Here is a 14,822-nt window from a genome sequence, read left to right as displayed (position 1 = left end):
GGCATTATTTCCTTCACATTACACCCCAACTTCCAGCATCTAAAAACTAACCGTAATTTTGTCGTTGGCACAACATCTCCAATTAACATCCATATCAACCAAAGCCAGAATTGATTACCAACATCAACAAACTTAAACAGGAATTTACTAACACAAGCAAAACCTAACAAAACTACTACCATCACCAACTTAATAAAATTAATGCATTTAATGATAAGTCTAATAAATGCGGTTCAGTATTAATTAAACAAGTTATTTATTAAGTGAAATCAAGTGATCTGAATGCCTATCTAGAGGTCGCTTCATTTCAAGTGGAATTAATACTCCCTCCGTCCCAGATTAGTTGTTACACTTTCCTTTTTCGTCCGTCCCATATTAATTGTTACACTTCTAAATTATGAATGACCCCACAATTATGAAATTGTCTCTCTCTTCCTACTAAATTTTTTTTGTCCCCACACCCTCTCTCATTCAATTAAAAAAATACCCCACTAACTCCTATCACATCTCCCTTTTCAATAAAATAACAATTGATAACCAAACAACCACTTATCACCTAAAATTTTGTGCAAATGTAAGTGTAACAACTAATCTGGGAAGGAAGGAGTAATATTAATGCCACAACTTACTCTTGATTAAACCCGTAGGTGTGAGGGGGTCGAAAAAGCACGAGGCTAATGCGTGACCTCGTCCCTCGTGGGTGTGACGATTCTTTTTATTCAATCAAGTGTAATTGGATTTCCTGTGAGTTTACACCCAATTGATTAGTAATATAGGAGTCGCCATTCAGTTTTTAACGACAATGAGAAAAACTGACAAAACCCGGTTATCGTGACATAAAGGGAGTGCAATTATGTTTGACCACGACGGCCGTAGGTTCCCTTGTGATCCCTGGTGTGGGGATCTCTCAACATACACCCGCAAGGTAGAGATTGAGGGTTCAGGGGACTGTAACTACCGAGAGGAGTACTCGCTCTTCGATAACTCCAGAGGCAGGATATCCTTACTAGCTCAGCATAAATAATTGAAGGGACATGCGTTAACTATTAAACTAATCTGAGTTGATTTTAGCAATATACAACATATAATACTAGATCGATCGCGATTATCTGATTTAAATAGCATTAAGGGACCTAGCATGATAATCCAATTTCCCAAAAATATTATATTTGTTAGGCGTGGTAGAACAATCAGATTTAGTTAGTTTAACAGTTCATAAAAAGGGCGAGGAAAGCGATTAAATCATAGAAAAGGGGCACATTACGACGCACCCTTGAGAGGTGCGTCACGGTTCTCAGAAAACTAACCACTTTGACTTTGCTATTTCTCCTTTTTATTTAACGAATCTCAAATTATGGGACATGATACGTTCTGTTCGATTTATGGATCGATTGCGACAGAACGCGTGAACAATTTCGCAGCGTGAGGCTTAGGCTAGGGGTTGGAGTCAATACTCAGAATATGAACTGTGTGTTGTGATTTCACGTCGAACTTGGGCTATATTTATAGAAAAGAGTTTGTGGAAAGATAGAATTGCAGAGCTCTAATCCATGAAGAATTAGGAAAAAACACGTACCCAGGTAATTCCAGCGCCCAGGCCTAGGCGCCGAAGATTTCGGCGCCCAGAGCCAGGCGTTGAAAATAGGGTCTGGGCTGTTTTCTTAGTCAGATTCGGATTCCTGAAATCCGTAGTGTTTGAGACTTAATCGAGTCTTTTGGTGCGTATCAATTTCATGACGGAATGCGTCTGGGCCCGTTACGAACTCTAGGCTCGTTAGGATTTTAATTAATACGTAACTCTTATTTCCGAATCATATTAGGAATAGGATTCTCGCAGTTTTCTATCTCATTTAGGATTTATGTTGGAGTGCAACACCTAATTCTGACAGGTTTCTATCTTTTATGACTTGCCACTTTTAGAAGCTACCCTTTACGGCAGTTACTATTTTTAGCAGGTTTCCATAAATAGCAGGTTTCTATAGATAGCAGGTTTCGGGTGAAACGAGAAGGGTGATTGAGATTCGTTATTTTATAGGAGATGCGTTGTCAAGTGGAGATTTATGTTTTCATCATCGAACCTTCCCTTTCAGGAATGGGGACAAAAGTAGGTGTCTACAGTTAGCCCCCACTTTGACTGAGTCTTGGAGTAAGACGATGGTCAAAGTATTAGACGGAGTGCGTCACACAAGCCATGGTGACCTGTTTTTTGCGAGGGTCTCACGAGCCCCCGAGTGATAACATTTGACTTAAGGGTCATCACTTTGAAGTGTCGACATATCCCTCACGTGTCATTGGGATTTGTCAACTGATAGTATAGAAACTTCCTCACTTTGTCATTGGAAGGATCTAAAGGTGCGTAGAAACTCCCTCACTTTGTCATTGGGAGTAGCTACAGATGTTTTCGAAATCAAAGCTGTAAAGTGCAATTGGGCCTGGCCAAGCCCAATCACGAGGTAAAAATGTTTTTAAAGATTCTCATTTTTAGGGTTAGCTAAACGAGAAAACCCCCTTGTTTTTATGGGACGTAAAACGAAGGAAAATCCAGCACATCGTTCTTTTTTGGAAAAAACGGAAAACCAATTTTTGAATTTTTTTTTTTTTTTGGAAAAAGGAAAGCTACTCACATCGTTCTTTTTTGGAAAAACGAAAAACCAATCTTTGAATTTTGGAAAAAGGGAAACTACTCACATCGCTTTTTTTTGGAAAAACGGAAAACCAAAAGCTACTCACATCGCTTTTGGGAAAAACGGAAAACCAAAAAGAGTTATCGCTGCAGCGCCTAAGGACCTGCGCGGTTAGTGACGCAGACCCCGCCGGCTAAAGATGGTGAGCCTGTCCGCTAAGGGTGGACACCCCGTCCGATAGAAGTGGACGAATCGGTTTTGAAATTTGTTTGTGTTTATTTTTTGAAAATAAGGACCTACGTGGTTTGCGCCGTAGACCCCGCCGGCTGAAGATGGCAAGCCTATTTCATTTTGTTTTTGAAGATTCTATTTTTTGAAAACTGAGGACCTGCGCGGCTAGTGACGCAGACCCCGCCTGCTGCGGGTGGGCGAGCCCTGTCCGCTGAGGGTGGACGCCCCTGAATTCGTTTTTCAATTTGGGACTCGCGTGGTTCGTGACGCGATCCTGCCCACTAAGATGGGCAAGTTTCCTACTTTTTTCATCGTGATTTTTTTGAGAATTTCTTTTATTCATTCTTGCAAGAGCGAATTCTTTCGAGGGATGCTCGGATTTAGTTGTAACCTGAACGTGGGTTGACAACGGGTTTAGACGAACCTTTGTCTTGCGACCGTCTGCTTTCGTGGTTTTGAGCTAGTCTTTACGGCTCGATTTTTGCCACTACTTGGTCTAATGACGACCTTTCTCTAAGGTCGAACCTGCTTTTTCTTTGAGATATCCAAACATGAGATGGTGTATGGCGTAGTCCGGGAAGGTGATTTTGATTGTGCGCTCCTTGTTGGAGTATATTTTTTCGCGAGCCCCCAAGCACTGGGGCTCGTCGGTCGTTTTTCCTATCTTGTAATCATGTTTGGGGTCATGCTCGTATGCGCGAGCGACCTTTTATAGTAGTTTGCTATTTTAGCGAAGCCGTGGAGTGCGACTTCAGTTTTCAGGCGACATCCGGTTTTAGCTTGGCCCGGATTAATCCTTTGACAGACAAACATTTTTTTATTTGGGAAACCAACGACTTAACGACACACATTTTTTTGGTGTTTCGAAGAATGACCATGATATTTATTTTGATTTGAAAAGTGTACATAAGCATTTTCTGAGACAAGTCTAAGTTTCGACCAAGTTTTAATGTTTATTTTTGCTTATTTGGGAGCTAAAGGTGCTTTTGGGCTTGATCCTACTTACAATAGGGCCTCGTGTTTAGCAACACGGTTTTAAGTCCTTTCCTGTTCCACGTTTTGTGAAATCTGGGCCTTGGGCTGCATTTCCGGCGCCCAAGGCTAGGCGTTAAACATTTCAGTGCCCAACCATGGGCGCTGGAAGTCTTTTCCTGGTGATATTTGACTTTCGGATTTCCTAACACGTCTCCGAATGGGATCAGGATGTCACTGGGTGCGTTCAGCTATATATAGGGGCTAGATACGTCCCTATTTTCCACCACTCTCAATTTCCTTCTCTCTGTGTTTTAATTACTCATTGCTTTTGCCATGTCGATCCCTACTTTCTCACTCCAACGGACTGTTAGGCGTTGGCTACAGGCCCTTACTCCCACAGAAAAGGCTTTGTTAAAAGAATACCACTTAGAGGCACTTTTAGGCTTACAACAAATTAATATTGATTATAACTTTCTGCATGCTGCTCTAAGCTTTTGGGACTCCGATCATCATGTTTTTGCCTTTCGGGGCAACGAAATATGTCCTTTGCCAGATGAATTTGCTGCGATCCTTGGTTATCCTACTAATGCTACTCCTGCTACCCCTGGCACTATTGAAGAGGGTAAAACAACCATAGGGGCTTTCCTAGGACTAGATGATAACATGTTTGCTTAAATTGTTGTAGGTGACGAGGTTAACTTGGCAAAACTTGTAAAACATCACTTTAGGCCTATTAAGAATATGACCGTACAGAAATTGAATATTCGAGCCCTTGTATTTTGCTTGTTGAATCACTATTTTCTGTCGAATAACAATGGCGCGTTCGGTGACATAAGGTTGATCCCCTTGATTAGCCAGATGGAAAGTTGTTATTCTATTATGCCGTTGGTTGTTGCCGAGACTTTGCTGAATGCGGATGAGCTGAAGAAGGATGCCAAATCTGAACATTTTAAGGGAAGCCCCCTATTACTGCAGGTAATCGATTTTTCCTTGCGCACGTATACACGTTTTTTTTTGCGTACACAATGAGTTTCAGCGCCCAAGGTTGGGCGCTAGAATTTTTGGCGCCTGGTCCTGGGCGTTGAAACTGCGCACCAGGAACCGTTTTCTTTTATTATTTTTTGATCGTGCCCACTTTTTGCAGATTTGGCTCGTGGAACGGCTTAGACTTTTGGAAGCTCCTGCCGATCCTAAACATTATCTCCCTATAGCCTTGGGTAACCGAAAATACTTGCACCAAGGCCAGGACGAGGCCGAATGGACCTCCTTCTTTACTTATGGCATTTGTTCTATTAAGTGGGTGGTACCATGGTGGGGTTTGACTACTATGACAGGGGGTTCTGATGTATCGGTTTATGTTTCTTTGTTGGGGCTATCTCGTCCTATTTATATTTTCCCTTACCGAGTCATGCGTCAATATGGTTTAAGGCAGACTATCCCTTTTTCTGATACGGTACCACCTAAGGTAGCGGCCTTTTCACAAGCACGGGTTCTAGCGTGGGCTAAGTATTATGATGGTCTCCCGCGTTGGGCCGTAGCTACAAATGGCTTTGTGGGTCTTTCTGAAAACTACAAGTTGTGGATGAGCTCCGATGATAAAGATGTGAGGACCGAGGCTCGAAATGGGGGTCCTGATTCTGCCAAACCTCGTACCTATAGTATTAAGACTGTGAAAGCTCGTCCTGATCGAAAGCGAAAGGAAGTTCCTCCCCGTTCCAGTTTCAGGCCTAAAAAGATGCCTAACATGAAGGGGCCTGCTGTTGTTCAAAGAAATGCAAGCTCTTGCGGAGATCGTCGCCGGAACAATGTATGGGTTAGGAAGGCTCAGCCGCCTGTAGAAACAGTGGCTAGTCTAGTTGATGATAATAATCCTTCTCCCACCATTGTTTGTGCCCTTGAGGCTGAGCGGGCTATAACTGAGAATGTTTCTGAAGCCTTGGCATCTTTGGAAGTTAGTGTCCAGGAGCCGGTTCTTATGGAGATTGATATTGGGGCAGCGCAGAAGACTGTGGGGGTGGATCCTGCGAACATTGCCCTCTACAAGACTTTATTTGATGATCCGGAAGAACTAGAGTAGTGTAGTTCTTGCTAGGGTGTAGGTGCCCTTTATTTATTTCAGTTGTGTTTGTTTTTATTCTTAGCACTTTGTTTTCCTTCTTATTATTTTTTCAATAAAGGCGTATTTTTATTTTTCATTTTCATTTATTTTTGTTTCTCCTCTTTTTTTATGTTTTTATATGTCTAACACTTTTTGCACAAAGAATATGTGTTTTTTTTATTGGACCGAATCCTTGGTAAGGATTGCCTACGTATCTTGTCAGAATCAGGTCGCGCGTAGTTCTAGCTTAGAATAAGTTCTAGTATGCCGGATTTCGGTAGATATGCCCTGAGGTGGAAGCATATTACTTAATCGGTCAAATGAGTGAAGTATTATCATTATTTTCATCTGTCGTTTTTTGCCATAAGTCGCGTAAAAATGAAATTCGACTAATTTGTATGGCTATATTTTTGGTAAGCCTATTTGGATACGTACTGTACCCCCCAAGTGTTCGTTATTTTTCCGTTGTGTGCGGATAAAATGACGAGCACTTCTGGAAAAAAATTAGGCAGGCAGAGAGTTTCAACGCCCAGCCTGGGGCGTCAAAGATTTCGGCGCCCAGCCCTGGGCGCTGAAAATGATTTCTGGCGGTCGTTTTTGACGCTTTGCTTCACATGTTCTTGCATTTATTTCTTTTTTTTGTGCCTTGATTTTTTGCTCGTATTTAAAGTCAATTTTGAGGCTATTTCGGAGGCTTTTTGACTGTTAGCGTGAAATGCATTTTTGTCCGGATTAATTTTTTCTATTCGTGACTCGAAACAGTTTTGAAAATGGAGTTAGGGTGCGGAAGTTATGAAGATCTTTGTGTAGGATTTTGAGGTGGGTTGAGGTGCGTGTCGTTTTTGAAGGATTGGTGGGGGTTATATTTTATTAATTCCCCTTTTAAGCATTGCTTTCGTTTTGGATTTTGATTTTCTTTTACTTCTTTGGGTTGTATGGGTTGATTTTTATGGTTACACTGGTTGACTTTTATGTTTTGGGGATATGAATGGGATGGTGCGGTTTATTTTTGTGGGTTTCGGGAATTAGTCCCCATGGCACTATTTCAAGGCCGAGTGGGCCTTGTTTGTTGGGCCTAGAGTAGGCCGCCTCTTTATTTTTGTATTTTGCAAGTACATTTGGTGCTTATTTAGTGTTAGAATAAAAAAATTAGGAGAAATGTTACGCCTTTATTGATTTGGAAAGTAAGGAAAACACACTGAAATAAAACTGACCTATATTCTAAGGGGCCTTAGGACCATCTAAAGTCTCTATTATTTTTTTACAATCTAAAGAACTACTAGGAGCTTTTTACTAATGGTGCTCTATGTGGCTCAAGCCTGGGGTTTAGTCTCATAAAACTTCGGTCCTTCACCGGTACTCATCTTGAATTCTATTCCTTTTGCATTGACCCACTGATATGTCTTCACCCATCCGTTCTCGATCTCTTCTAGTGTTGATGAAGGAGAGATTAACCGGGTTGGATCGAAACCTTCATCTTGTAAAGCTAGGGTAGTCATCACAGTCTCGTTCTCCATAGGCCTCGATTCGTTAAACAATGTCCATAGAGCCTGGTTGTCCAATATTTCAGCTGTTTTAGTCTTGGTGAGGTGGGGTGCCTCATCCAAGGTGTGGCAGTCATGGAAAATTTCAAATCCGGATTTTAGCAAGCCATCCTGAACGAAGGGTTCGGGTTTGGGATATCCTGGAAATTCGCTTTTTTTGGGCAATAATGCCAAGTTCTTGACTATCGGCGTTGTTTCGTCGCTCCACCGCCTACCAAGCTATATAAGTTATGTTTCATGGCTGTATTCAAGAAATTGGGGTTTTATAAGTAATTAATTGATTTAATTCGAGATTCGATAATTAAATGATGGTACCAATATACACTTTTGATAGAATCTGAGGTTTTCAGATGAGAGAGATGAAGGTGCGAGTGTTGTTCATCCATGAAATTGACATCTTTAATTGTACTGAAAATGTTAACAAATTAATTAAGAAACAATATTTGTTCAAAGATCGAGTATGTTACTTGGAAATGTCAACAATTTACCAGTAGACGAGAAATGTCACATTGTACTGTTCTATTGTCGTCGTTGTTTTTGTTGGCCTGTTGTTGATGTTGTTATGCATTATCTGAGTAGGGATATGGTATTGTAACAATAGAGACATCCTGTATGGAACGGTTTTGGGTAAGGGATTCCGAGTTATTATTCAAAACTAGGCTCTTAGTTGTTTTTAGAATTTGATTAAAATGTGTAAGATTGTGATTTTGGGTACTCTAAAGTGTAAACATTACATTATAATTTTATGCTAAATGTTGATTGTCAGGTAATTATTAAATTATTTTAAAAGCTGTCTGAATCGAACTTCGGAGACTCCTTATTATAGAAATGAATTTTATGCACGCGATGCGTGCGAAATTTAGCAAATGTTGTCTCATCCGTCTGCCATCACCGCCGTCTCCACCATCACCCTGCTCGGCCTTCCATCGACGTCCGCTTCTCGGCAACCTAATCCGTTTTGCCTCATTATCTCCTCGAATTATCAAAGTAATTATTTCTTTCAATCTCTCTGCTTTTTTGATTAATTTTTGAATTGCTTTGAAAATTCGCCGGTCAATTGTTGTTATGGATCTGGATTTGTCCTATTTTCACAGTAAATTTTAAAAAATGTGTGCAAGTTTCGTGATTCTAGCTATCCAACTTGCTCATTCGAGGGTTTTTAATTTTGTTGTTGATCTAATTTTCACTAATTTACATTGAACTATGTTGATTATATGTGTTCATTGGTTGTTAATTGATGTAATTAGTTTGCTTCGTTTGCATCCTTCTCTGTGGGTCTGACATTTAAGAGGACTAAAGCTATCAAGGCCAGACTTCAGCAAATGGACCGCACTACTTCTTCTAATCGCCGCCTATCTTCTGAATTGGGTACCCCAATTGATCGGTAAGGAACACTAATCTCGAAACTAATTGGGGTTTCAATTGTTTGTAATGTTTGTTCTACAAAACAAATGTTGTGCTTTGGTTTGTATTTTAGATGGAGATATATTCTCTGTGATTTATGGGTGTTGAATGATTTTTAGTTCATATTTTTGTGTGTGCAAATTTGAAGTGGATATAGAAATTTATGTGTGTGTTTTTTGAATGACTATAGGGGATGTGCTGCTTCATTGCGTGGTGTATGCAATATTGGGGGCATTAGGGCTTCCGGACATAGGGCAAATTTTCCGTGACAATGATCCTAAGTGGAAGGGTGCTGCTGCTTCCATTTTTATTATGGTTGTAAGTAATTTAATTGTTGCTCCCTTATGTTTTCAAATTTTAATTATGGGATAATGGACTCTGAATTTTAACATATTTTGATTATTGAATCTTGATGGTCCATTTATGACATTATAGAGAAACTACTTTGGTATTTACTATTACAAAATACAAAATACAGAGTTTTGTTTACAAAAGAGAACACAACAGGCCGGGTGGTTGAGGCTGCTACTTTTTTAGTTATCTAGAACTCTAGAATAGGAGAAGAATACAAGTATTTCTTCCACTTAGCTTTCATTGTTATGGAGAGAAAGTTCTTTAATGAAGCAAGAACATTTTGGAAGTAGTGCATGAGAGTTTAATGATCAGTTTGGATGAATTTTTGGGTGATGATGGATGACCAGGTTGATTTCTGTGTAGGTGGTTTCATGTTTTAGACCTTGAGGTAAGGTTTGATTTAATCTTCTTCTTCTTTGTGATCATAATCAGTGCTCCAGTGCCTTAAATGTACCTCCTACCAGTTGGGTGATAAGATATGAAGATGCATGTGGCCTTATCCTTGCAAATGGAGAGGCAGTTTCCATTTTACCTTGATTTGTAATGCAGTCTTGCAACTTCAAAGAAAGTAAGAAGCATAAGTAGTTATTTGAGCCATTTTCATATGATAACTGTACATATTACATTTCTCATGTTCCAATTATGTATTCAGCTATATATGTCATATTGCACATTTTGGAATTTCAGTAGCAAGCCAGTTATACAAAATTATGGGAATGGCTATTTCTCCTCTAGGAAATTTGAATATTTGTTATCTTTTGTTGTGACTGTAGGCCTGTGCAATGGGGTAGGTCAGGGTTAAATGGGCGGGGTCAGGTCGGATCAAGATAAGTCTTAAACGGGTTGGACCGGGCCATGGCCCATTCATCATGAAGGGGAAGACCACCATGATGAACTTGATTACATATTTAGCCAATGTTTTAATTTTGGAGCTCAATGATGCATTGTTTGCGTGCATAAAATCTCAAGTAAATTGGATTTTTGCATCCACTAGTTATATACCGAGAGCTTGCTCTTTTTTTTTCTTTCACTACTATAGCACTTCCTGGAGGAGACATTTCAGTTACAGAGGGTTATAGTCTCAACAAGACAGAAGCTGATGGAAGTACAGTTCAAAATAGCTGCTGGTTTTGTTGCTAAGATCACGAATGAGCTTGACTGGCCATCTAAGTAGTGACTTCAGAAAACCTGAACAAAAACTTAGGGTTCTTATTGATATTTTATATATTCTGTGTTTCAGTCAATTGGTGCAAGAAATTAGATAGATTACATTGTAAATAAACTCCAAAAATAAAGAAGTAAGATGTTTGTTTGATACTGCTAAAGATCATAACATTCCTTGCTGGAACTGATCTTGGATTTGTCAGTTGTATTAGTTAGACAGTTCAGTAATACAGATGTTTTAATCTGCTTAATTTTAATGCGCGACTTTGAAAACTGAGGTTTTAATATGTTTACCTTTTTTTTGTTCACATTACCCAAAATAAGGTGAATAAAAATTTTCTGGGTTTTACTCTTTGAATACATGTTAAAGATTGAAAATACGAAGTAAGAGAACGTTTTACAAGTCTTATATGCATGCATATAAGACTAGTTACTATATACTAAAAGACACACCAAGAATGACACGTGTCATGTCCTGGTGAGTCCTTAGTATTTTTCATTTTTTTTGCAGAAAAGATTTCACCATATTTTAAAGAATTTTATATTTCTTTTTTTAAAAATGAAAATCATTCCTTATTAATTGATATCTTTTATCAATTTTTTTTTGTAACGTATGTTATAAAATATCCTTATATTTTTTTTTTTCAAAATATACTAATATAGCAACATACATTTTTTGTACTACACAATATTTTTTTTACAATTTCATTTCTGAACAATCCATCAATAATTACACTACTTTATTTTAAATACTTCCAAAAATATTACGTGTTCCTTCTTTGCGAGAGAATATTTGTGGCACATTTTTAACTACCAAGATCAATAACTATAACTATCAATCAATATATCAATTACTATATACTTAAAGACACGCATAACTCCCTCAAAAAAAAGACACGCAAAACAATACCTGTCAATACCTGGTGTTTCAAAAAAAGTTGTGAAAATATTAAATATGAGAAACTTTTTATAAAGAACTGAAAGAAACAAATATTAGCAAATTGTTACCTTATATTGAAAGTAAATATGAGTACACTTATTTCAAATAATATAAGTTTAGATAAATTTAGTTAACTTAAGCCTCTGTTTTATTCGACTTATTGTGTCTGCATTTATATTATATCAACTTATTTTATCTGAAATAAACTTATTTTGATTGAAAAAATTTATTTGTGTGTTAAAATATTTGAAAAAACTTAAATTTTTTTTTTGGTGTTGATGAACTCATTTACGAAATATATTTTATTTTATTAACTTTTTAGTAAATAATTATTAAATTATTAAAAAAGTATTAAATAAAAATATTTAAAGAATACTAATAATCGTGCGTTGCATAGGTACTAAACTACTCTATATTATTAAAGAAGATTGATGAGAAATGTGAGGAATTCAAAACCCCAATCCCTATCTCTCATGCACAGTTATTTAAGGAAATCTAGACAATTAAAAAAAAAAAAAAAAAGAAACAAACCACCTAAAAGTATACCCGCATAATTAATTGGGAAAACTAAAATGAAAATAAGAATAATTAAGAGTATTGGACATGAAAAAATAAGAAAATAATTTAAAATAATTATCCATTGTCAAATTTAATTGTGGGTTTAAGGAAACAGATATCCGCAGTCGATGCGTATATTAAAATCAAGAACTTGTATTTCATTTTTTGGATTGTCGGGTTAACAAAGTGTATGAAATTCCTCTACTTTGTAAAAGAAGAGTTTGTATGTTGTGGATTCAAGGAAAATGATCGCAATTTAGCAGTGCGTATAATAAATCCGTTAATTCAATTGTAAACCCTTACCCCATACATTACACTTGTATACATCATTTTCTTTTTTTGGGTGATTGTGACAGTATTTTAATACAACAATGACATGATATATACAACAATGATAATATTTATATTACCGTTGACAGTATATAACAAGTTAGCAACAGTTGTACACATTTATTTAACGGTGAATCATCTTTCCAAAAAAAAAAATTGGGAGGGGAATAGGGGGTATGGGGTCAGTTTGTCGCTGGTGACCAGCGATGTAGACTACCTCGTCCAACCAACACCTTGGCTCACCACTCGTCCACTCATGATTTTATGTTAAATATGGTAGGTAATCAAACTGTCTATCCATAAAAGCTTAAAAAAACACAAGTCGTCCGATTGATTTGACCGTTTAGACGCTCGTACACCTTTAAAAATTCAAACAACCGCCCGTTGTCACTATTAATTCATTACAATATTGTAATCTATCTATATATCTATATATTATACTAAAAGAGAGGAAATCAATGTGGTGATGACAAATGTCACTCATTAATTCGCCTCTTTTTTAATTAAAAAAAATAACTAAATAAATATTTTAATTAAGGAAAAATATTATTATTATTTTTTTTTGACAGGAGGAAAAATATTATTAAGTGTCATTATAAATCCTAAATATTTTGTTGATAATAAACCTCCTATAAATATTTTCCTATTCTTTATTTCCTTCCCAATTAAATAAATTTATTATACGAATAATATATGAGTCATTTCAATACCATACTTGGGGACCCTTGCCTAGAAACAACGTTTGGAGTACCGAATTCCAAATGTTTTGTCATAAAGTAAAGAGGATTATATTAATATTCATGACAACTATAGTACGGTCTTGCATGCACATGATTTACAATAAATTTATTGTATATTGAAGTAAAAGTTAAAACAAAATGCTTAAAAGTTAGTTTTATATGTATAAAAGTTATCTATTTTATATTGATAAAAGTTTCATATGAATAAAAAAATATTTTTTTCAAAATCACTAATAACAACTCATTATACGAATTCATATTGGGATGTTACCTTTTAATTGTACCCTAAAAACATGTCTAAAAAGATACTCCCTCCGTATTTATTTAAGAGATACAATTGGCCGGACACGGGTATTAAGAAAAAGAATTGAATGTAATAAAGTAATAAAACAAATGGGGTTGAGTAGATATTTTAATAAGAAAAACAAGTGGGGACCATGTCATTTTAGGGAGTAGGGGTGGGGTGTAAATATATTATTTAATTAGATGGTGGGGTTGATAAGTTACTAAGGTAGTGTTCTCTTCACCTGAATTTCACTTATCTTATCTTATCTTATCTTATCTTATCTTATTGACCTTTATCTTATCTTATCTTATCTTATCTGAACTTATTGACCCTTATCTTATCTTATCTTATCTTATTGACCCTTATCTTATCTTATTGACCCTTATCTTATTGAAACTTATAGTATAACCTTATGTAATATTTACCTTATCTTATCTTATCTTATCTTATCTTATCTTATCTTATCTTATTGGCACTGAACTTATCTTATCTTATCTTATCTTATTGACCCTGAACTTATCTTATCTTATCTTATCTTATCTTATTGACCCTGAACTTATCTTATTTTATCTTATCTTATCTTATCAGACCTGAAATAAGTGAAAATAAGGTGAAGAGAACAGAGCCTAAATAAATACGGCCGGAAAAGGCAAGTGTATCTCTTAAATAAATACAGAGGGAGTACTTTTTATCTATATAATACGGAGTATACTAAAAGACAGAAAATCAATATGGTGATGATAAATGTCACTCATTAATCCGCCTCTCTCTTAATTTTTTTTAAAAAAACTAAATAAATATTTTAATTAAGGAAAAATATTATTGATTGTCATTATAAATCCTAAATATTTTGATGATAATAAACCTCCTATAAATATTTTCCGCTTCTTTATTTCCTTCCTAATTAAACAAATCCAGTATACGAATAATATATTTCATTTCAATACCATATTAGGATGTTACCTTTTAATAGTACCCTAAAAACATGTCTAAAAATATACTTTTAAATAGCACCCAAAAAATATGTCTAACAAAGATAACTTATGAGTTATGAATCTTGATCATCACTATATGTAACGAATTTTTATTGTTGACATATATACAAGTACTTAAGACATGAAAATATAAACGATAGTGGCAAAATCCTATACTTTATTTTAAAAATGAAAAATAAAGTTTGGCAATATTATACGGAGTAGTTATGGTAATATTTTTATACGGCGCATGAATAATAATTTATTCTCTCATACGGAGTATTATTGAAGTCTTAAGGTGATTAATTTTTTTTACTAATATATGTAATCAACATTTTCTTTGCTCTAATTGATTATAAATATATCAACATTTTATAACTACTAATGTACATATTATAATATTTTATTTATTTACTCAATTACTCTAATCAGACAACCGAATTGTCGGAGACTCTAGAATATAGTTTTAAAATTCAAAATTATTTTAATAAAAAAATAGTCGAGTCTAGGGATGGGTTTGAGGCGGGTGTGGATATACGGGTAGGTAATGGAGCGTGAATAATTTTACTTTGTACCCCTCGAGAAGAGGATTGAGATGGG

The sequence above is a fragment of the Spinacia oleracea genome, chromosome 5 (assembly GCF_020520425.1).
Source record: "Spinacia oleracea cultivar Varoflay chromosome 5, BTI_SOV_V1, whole genome shotgun sequence".
Taxonomy (NCBI): domain Eukaryota; kingdom Viridiplantae; phylum Streptophyta; class Magnoliopsida; order Caryophyllales; family Amaranthaceae; genus Spinacia; species Spinacia oleracea.
This window is presented reverse-complemented; position numbering follows the sequence as displayed.